General features: G+C 36.3%; 1 non-coding gene across 1 annotated transcript; it reads left to right on the top strand.

The window, feature by feature from the left end:
- Positions 1-3,670: 3,670 nt before the first annotated feature.
- On the top strand, positions 3,671-3,777 carry LOC125110475 (U6 spliceosomal RNA). Its single transcript, XR_007130648.1, has one exon. It is a non-coding gene; the product is annotated as a U6 spliceosomal RNA (small nuclear RNA).
- The last annotated feature ends 2,158 nt before the right edge of the window (positions 3,778-5,935 follow it).

The following is a 5,935-nucleotide window of genomic DNA, read 5'->3' as shown; positions in this document are numbered from 1 at the left end:
AGCTCCGATTAGACCCCTAGCCTGGGAACCTCCATGTGCTGCGGGAGCGGCCCAAGAAATAGCAAAAAGACAAAAAAAAAAAAAGGAAAATGTATTCTGAATTAAAAATGTGTTCAGGATAACACTTGATTGTTTTGATTCTGTATTTGCTGAGAAAATTACATTTTAATTGCAAAGAGAGCTTTTTAAAATATGCTCTTACAATTCAATAACAAGCCTGCAAACAAGCCAATAAAAACAGACAAAAGATTTGAAGAGCCATCTCACAAAATATGACATTAAAATGACTAATAAGCACATAAAAATATGCTCAGTAGCAATAGTTTTCATGGAAATGCAAATTAGAAGTGCAATGACATACTATTAGGCACATTAGAATGACTAATATTAAAATGATTAGTAATATGCTTGCAACATGTAAAATAACTAGGACTCTCATACATTGCTGTCATAAATTTTAAAATAGCATAACTATTCTGAAAGAGTGTGACAGTTTCTTATGAAGTTAAAGATACTCTTACAACCTAGCAATACCAGTTTTCAGAATCTTCCCCAAGAGAAATAAAAACAGGTGTTCATTCAATGATATGTATACAAGTATGGATCATAGCTTTACTTCTAATAGCCAAACCTGGAAACAACCAAAATTTCCATCAACAGGTGAATATATTTTTTAAAACATGGGATATTCATATAGTAAAATACGATTCAGCAATGAAAATAAAAGGGGTACTGCTACATGAGGTTTTAAACCCATTATGCCTACAGACAGTAGCTAATCACAATAGAAGATACAGCGTATGAGTCCCAAAGGAAAGCTAAAACTAATCTCTATGGCAGTAAAGCAGAGGTTTCCTAGGCTGGGCTAGTGACTCAGTAGGGAATTTCTTGGTACAATGGTGGTGTTCCACAAGTGATTTGCCATGGGAGTTCTACTGGTACACATATTTCTCAAAACTCAGGAAAATGTACACTTCAAGTGGATGCATTATATTTATGTAAATGAATAAAATTGACTAAAATTATGCAAATCTTTGATAAAATAATAGATGTAACTGTAATAACATACTTTGCCAAAAAACATAGCCGAATACATGCACTATGGTAAAAACGGCAATTTAAAATCAAAATGATAATACTACTAAAAACATTTTTGAAAACTTAGTGAAAAGAATAGTAACATCATTTTGGAGTGCTCATTATACAAGGTACTTTAACATGTATTTGCACTTTTAACTTTGACCAGATAAGGAAAGTTGGAAAGTTAATAACTAAGTTATGGGAAAATGGAAAGTTAATAACTAAGAAATGAGAACTCTGCTCAACTACTCACATTCACAGAGATATTTAATACTGCATCAGGATATAAAATCCAGACCTTTCTGAATTCAAAGCCTAAAGAACATAAAACCTGAAACTGTAAACATTCTAAAAGAAAGCTCCTTGAGTTGGTCTTGGTAATGATTTTTTGGATACAAATCCACAAGCATAAGCAACAAAAGATAAAAGATTAACAAGTAAGACTACATCAAACCAAAAAGCTACCATACAACAAAGAAGAAATCAGCAAAATAAAAAGGCAACTACAGAATAGGAGAAAACTTTTGCAAACCATATAACCAAGAAGGGGTTAATATCTCAAATATACGGGGAACGCTTACAACTCAATAGCAAAAAAACACAATCCAATTAAAAAATGGGCAAAGGACATGAACGGACATTTTTCTAAGGAAGAAATGTAAATGGACAACAGGTTCATAAAAAGGCTTTCAATGTTCCTCATCTTCAGGGAAATGCAAATCAAAATCACAGTGAGATATCACCTCACGCCTGTCAGAATGGCAATTTTCAAAAGATAGGAGAGAAGTGCTGGTAAGGATGTGGGGAAAAGGCAACCGTGGTATAACCTTGGTGGGCCATTATGGAAAATAGTATGGTGGTTCCTCAAAAAATTAAAAATAGAGCTATCATATGGTCCAGCAATATCACTTCTGGAAATATAACCAAACTGACAATATTGCTGTCTAGAAGAGGTTTCTGCACTTCCATGTTCACTGCAGCAGTATTTACAATAGCCAAGATATGGAAACAACCTAAGTGTCCACCAACAGATGAATGTATTAGCAAGTTGTGGTATACTCAGACATAAAAAAAAAAAAATGTCATTTGCAGCAAGATGGATGGAACTAGAGACTCTCATACTGAGTGAAGACAGTCAGAAAGAGAAAGAGAAATACCATATGATATCACTTATATCTGGAATCTAATATATGGTACAAATGAATCTTTCCACAGAAAAGAAAATCATGGACTTGGAGAATAGACTTGTGGTTGCCAAGGAGGAGGGAGAGGGAATGGGATGGATCGGGAGCTTGGGGTTAATAGATGCAGACTACTGCCTTTGGAATGGATTAGCAATGAGATCCTGCTGTGTAGCACTGGAGAACTATGTCTAGTCACTTATGATGGAGCACGATAATGTGAGAAAAAAGAAACTATACATGTAAGTGTAACTGGGTCACCATGTTGTACAGTAGAAAATTGACAGAACACTGTAAACCAGCTATAATGGAAAAAAAAAATAAAACTCATTATATAGAAGGGAAAAATGTCAACTCCCCCCCACCACACACACAAAGTTGAATGCTATTCAGTGGTAAAAAAGAAAAATTCTGCTGCCATTTGTGAAAACATGGATAAAAATACAAGGCATAATGCTAAGTGAAATAAACCTGACAGAGAATGGTATAATTTATATGTGGAATCTTAATACATAAATAATACCTTACAGAAACAGAGTAGAATGGTGGCTACCAAGGGCTGGAGAAATAGGAGAAAAGGGGAGAAAGTGGTCAAAGGGCACAAAATTTTCAATTATTGTAGGAGTAAGTTCTGAGAAACTAATACACAGCATGTGGACTACAGTTAATACTTTTGTATTGTACACTTGAAATTGAAAGAAAATAGACCTTGACATTCTTTCTGAAGAACAAACAGTGAAATATGTGAGGTGATGAATATGCTGAATGTGAAAATCATTTCACAAAGTTTATGTATATTGAACCATCTTATACTCCCTAATGAGAGGAAGGGGCGTTTGAGGTTTCTGCCAATTATAAGGTTCCATCTGATTACTGTAAATAAATACACTTTTTTAAAAAAAGCAATTCCAGGAGTTCCCGTCGTGGCTCAGTGGTTAAACAATCCGACTGGGAATCATGAGGTGGCAGGTTCGATCCCTGGCCTTGCTCAGTGGGTTAAGGATCTGGTGTTGCCGTGAGCTGTGGTGTAGGTCACAGACGCGGCCCGGATCCCGCGTTGCTGTGGCTCTGGCGTAGGCCGGCAGCTACAGCTCCAATTAGACACCTAGCCTGGGAACCTCCATATGCCGCAGGTATGGCCCTAGAAAAGGCAGAGACCAAAAAAATAAAAAATAAAAAAGTAATTCCATCTTTTACCTTTGTTTTAGAGATAGGGTTTAAAAAAATTCATTGTATTTTAGGTATACTAAAGCAAAATAAAATACAAGGATTCAATTTTTGATTCATTGCCCTGCCATATATACAAACTAGAAATTTAGGGGTGAGTAGAATATCTCAGAATTTAGAAAGTTTGGGAGCAGGGGAATAAACATGAAAGAGTCCCAGGGAGGAGAATGCTGAAAATCCCTGTACTCTCTTAGCAGCACATCTACTAAAACTGAAATAATACAGAAGACGAGTAGTATGACTCCTGTGCAAGGATGACATGCAAATTTGTGAAGCATTTCATATATTTTTTAAAGAAATCCTTGCTGTCATGCAATTTTCCCCTTTTATAAGAGACATATTTTCTGTGGCATTTCTCTACTTAAATTTTAAGACTGGAATGTTGTTTCAGTAAAGGTTAGAAATACCTTACAAAGGATAATATAGGTATAAATTTATTAACATTTACATAGATACCGATGATGTTTCGACATCAGAGCGAAGATAAATTTTCCAATGCTGGGCATATAAAGCAGTAATTAAAACTTTGTCGAGGCTACTGTTAATGGGTGACACCTAATTTTCAAAAAGAGGCATAAAATGTTCAAAAAATTTGTGCAGGGACATAAAGGGGATAAATGGTGGAAAGTTTCCATCTGATTTCAGAATCCATGTTTGTAACCACTATAAAGCACCATGTGGCAACTTAAATAATTTTGAACACTATTTTTTTATTATATCACACACATAGTACTGCCTAGAGTTATATATACTTACTAAATGACTTAGAAAACTTGGTATCAATTTCTTCGATTAATTTTGGACTTGATGTGTGTGTGTGTTTCTCTCATTATATAACTGGGCCTGAGATAAGTCTTAAATATTTATTGAAGCATTTCTTTTGTTTTAATTTGCTTCTTGTTATCTATTCAAACAAAATAAGATTTGAACAGTAACAATTATCCATATTAACAGAAACCAATAATAAACAAATGAAACATATATATTATATGTAAATGTGTATATATATTTTTTTGAGAAATAATTCAGGGGAGGTTTATAGAGAGTAGTCCACTAGTTGGCTTTTTTTCCTCTCTAGCTTTATTGAGATATAACTGACATATAACAATGTAATTTAAGGGATACAACGTGATGATTTCATATAGGTTTACACTATGAAATGATTACCAAACATGGCTAGTTAAAACATTTGTCATATCACATAGTTATCTTTCTTTTGTGTGTATGGTTTTTTTGTTGTTGTTGTTGCTATTTCTTGGGCCGCTCCCGCGGCATATGGAGGTTCCCAGGCTAGGGGTTGAGTCAGAGCTATAGCCGCCGGCCCACGCCAGAGCCACAGCAACGCGGGATCCCAGCCGCGTCTGCAACCTACACCACAGCTCACGGCAACGCCGGATCGTTAACCCACTGAGCAAGGGCAGGGACCGAACGCGCAACCTCATGGTTCCTAGTCGGATTCGTTAACCACTGCGCCACGACGGGAACTCCTGGCTGGAATTTTTAAGATGCACTATCTTGCCAAGTTTCAAATATTCAAGAGTATACTTAGCTACAGTTAAAGTATAGTAACATTAAAATATTGTGGAGATTTTAAGAATGTATATAGTAAACCTTTTTAAAAAAATGTGCATATTGGAGTTCCTCTCAAGGCATAGCAGACACAAATCCAATCAGTATCCATGAGCATGTGGGTTCAACGGCTGGCCTCACTCAGTGGGTCAGCCACCTGGCATTTTTGTGAACTGTGGTGTAGGTTGTAGACACAGCTCAGATTCCACATTGCTGTGGCTGTGGTGTAGGCTGGCAACTGTAGCTCCAATTCGACCCCTAACCTGAGAAGTCCCATGTGCCATGAGTGTGACCATAGAAGGAAAGAAAAAGTGCATAATTTTGTCATCTCTTACTATTCTTAGAATGATCCAAGGAATGTCATCAGAAAAGTGCATGCTGGGGTTCCCACTGTGGCTCAGTGAAAATGAATCTGATCAGCATCCATGAAGACACAGGTTTGATCTCTGGCCTTGCTCAGTGGGTTAAGAATCCAGTGTTGCCTTAAGCTGTGGTGTAGGTCACAGATGTGGCTCGGATCCTGCATTGCTGTGGCTGTGGTGTAAGTCAGCAGCTACATCTCTGATTCAACCCTTAGCCTGGGAACCTCCATATGCTGCAGGTGTGGCCCTAAAAAGACAAAAAAAAAAAAAAAGAAAGAAAGAAAGAAAAAAGAAAAAATGCGTACTGTATATTCAATTCCCAGAATTTATCCTATAATTAGAAATTCATACACTTTGGTCACCTATCCCATTTTCCCACCAAGAGACATCTTACTTGGTCATCTTACTAAAATCACTTTCTTTCCTGTGTCTATTCAATTGGACACTTAACATCTTAAAGTAAATTTAAGAACTATTTCTAAGAAAGAACTTTGAACATAGTTAATGTTGCATGGA

Source organism: Phacochoerus africanus, chromosome 10 (assembly GCF_016906955.1).
Source record: "Phacochoerus africanus isolate WHEZ1 chromosome 10, ROS_Pafr_v1, whole genome shotgun sequence".
Taxonomy (NCBI): domain Eukaryota; kingdom Metazoa; phylum Chordata; class Mammalia; order Artiodactyla; family Suidae; genus Phacochoerus; species Phacochoerus africanus.
Note: the sequence above shows the minus strand (reverse complement) of the source record. Positions and strands in the feature narration are given on the sequence as shown.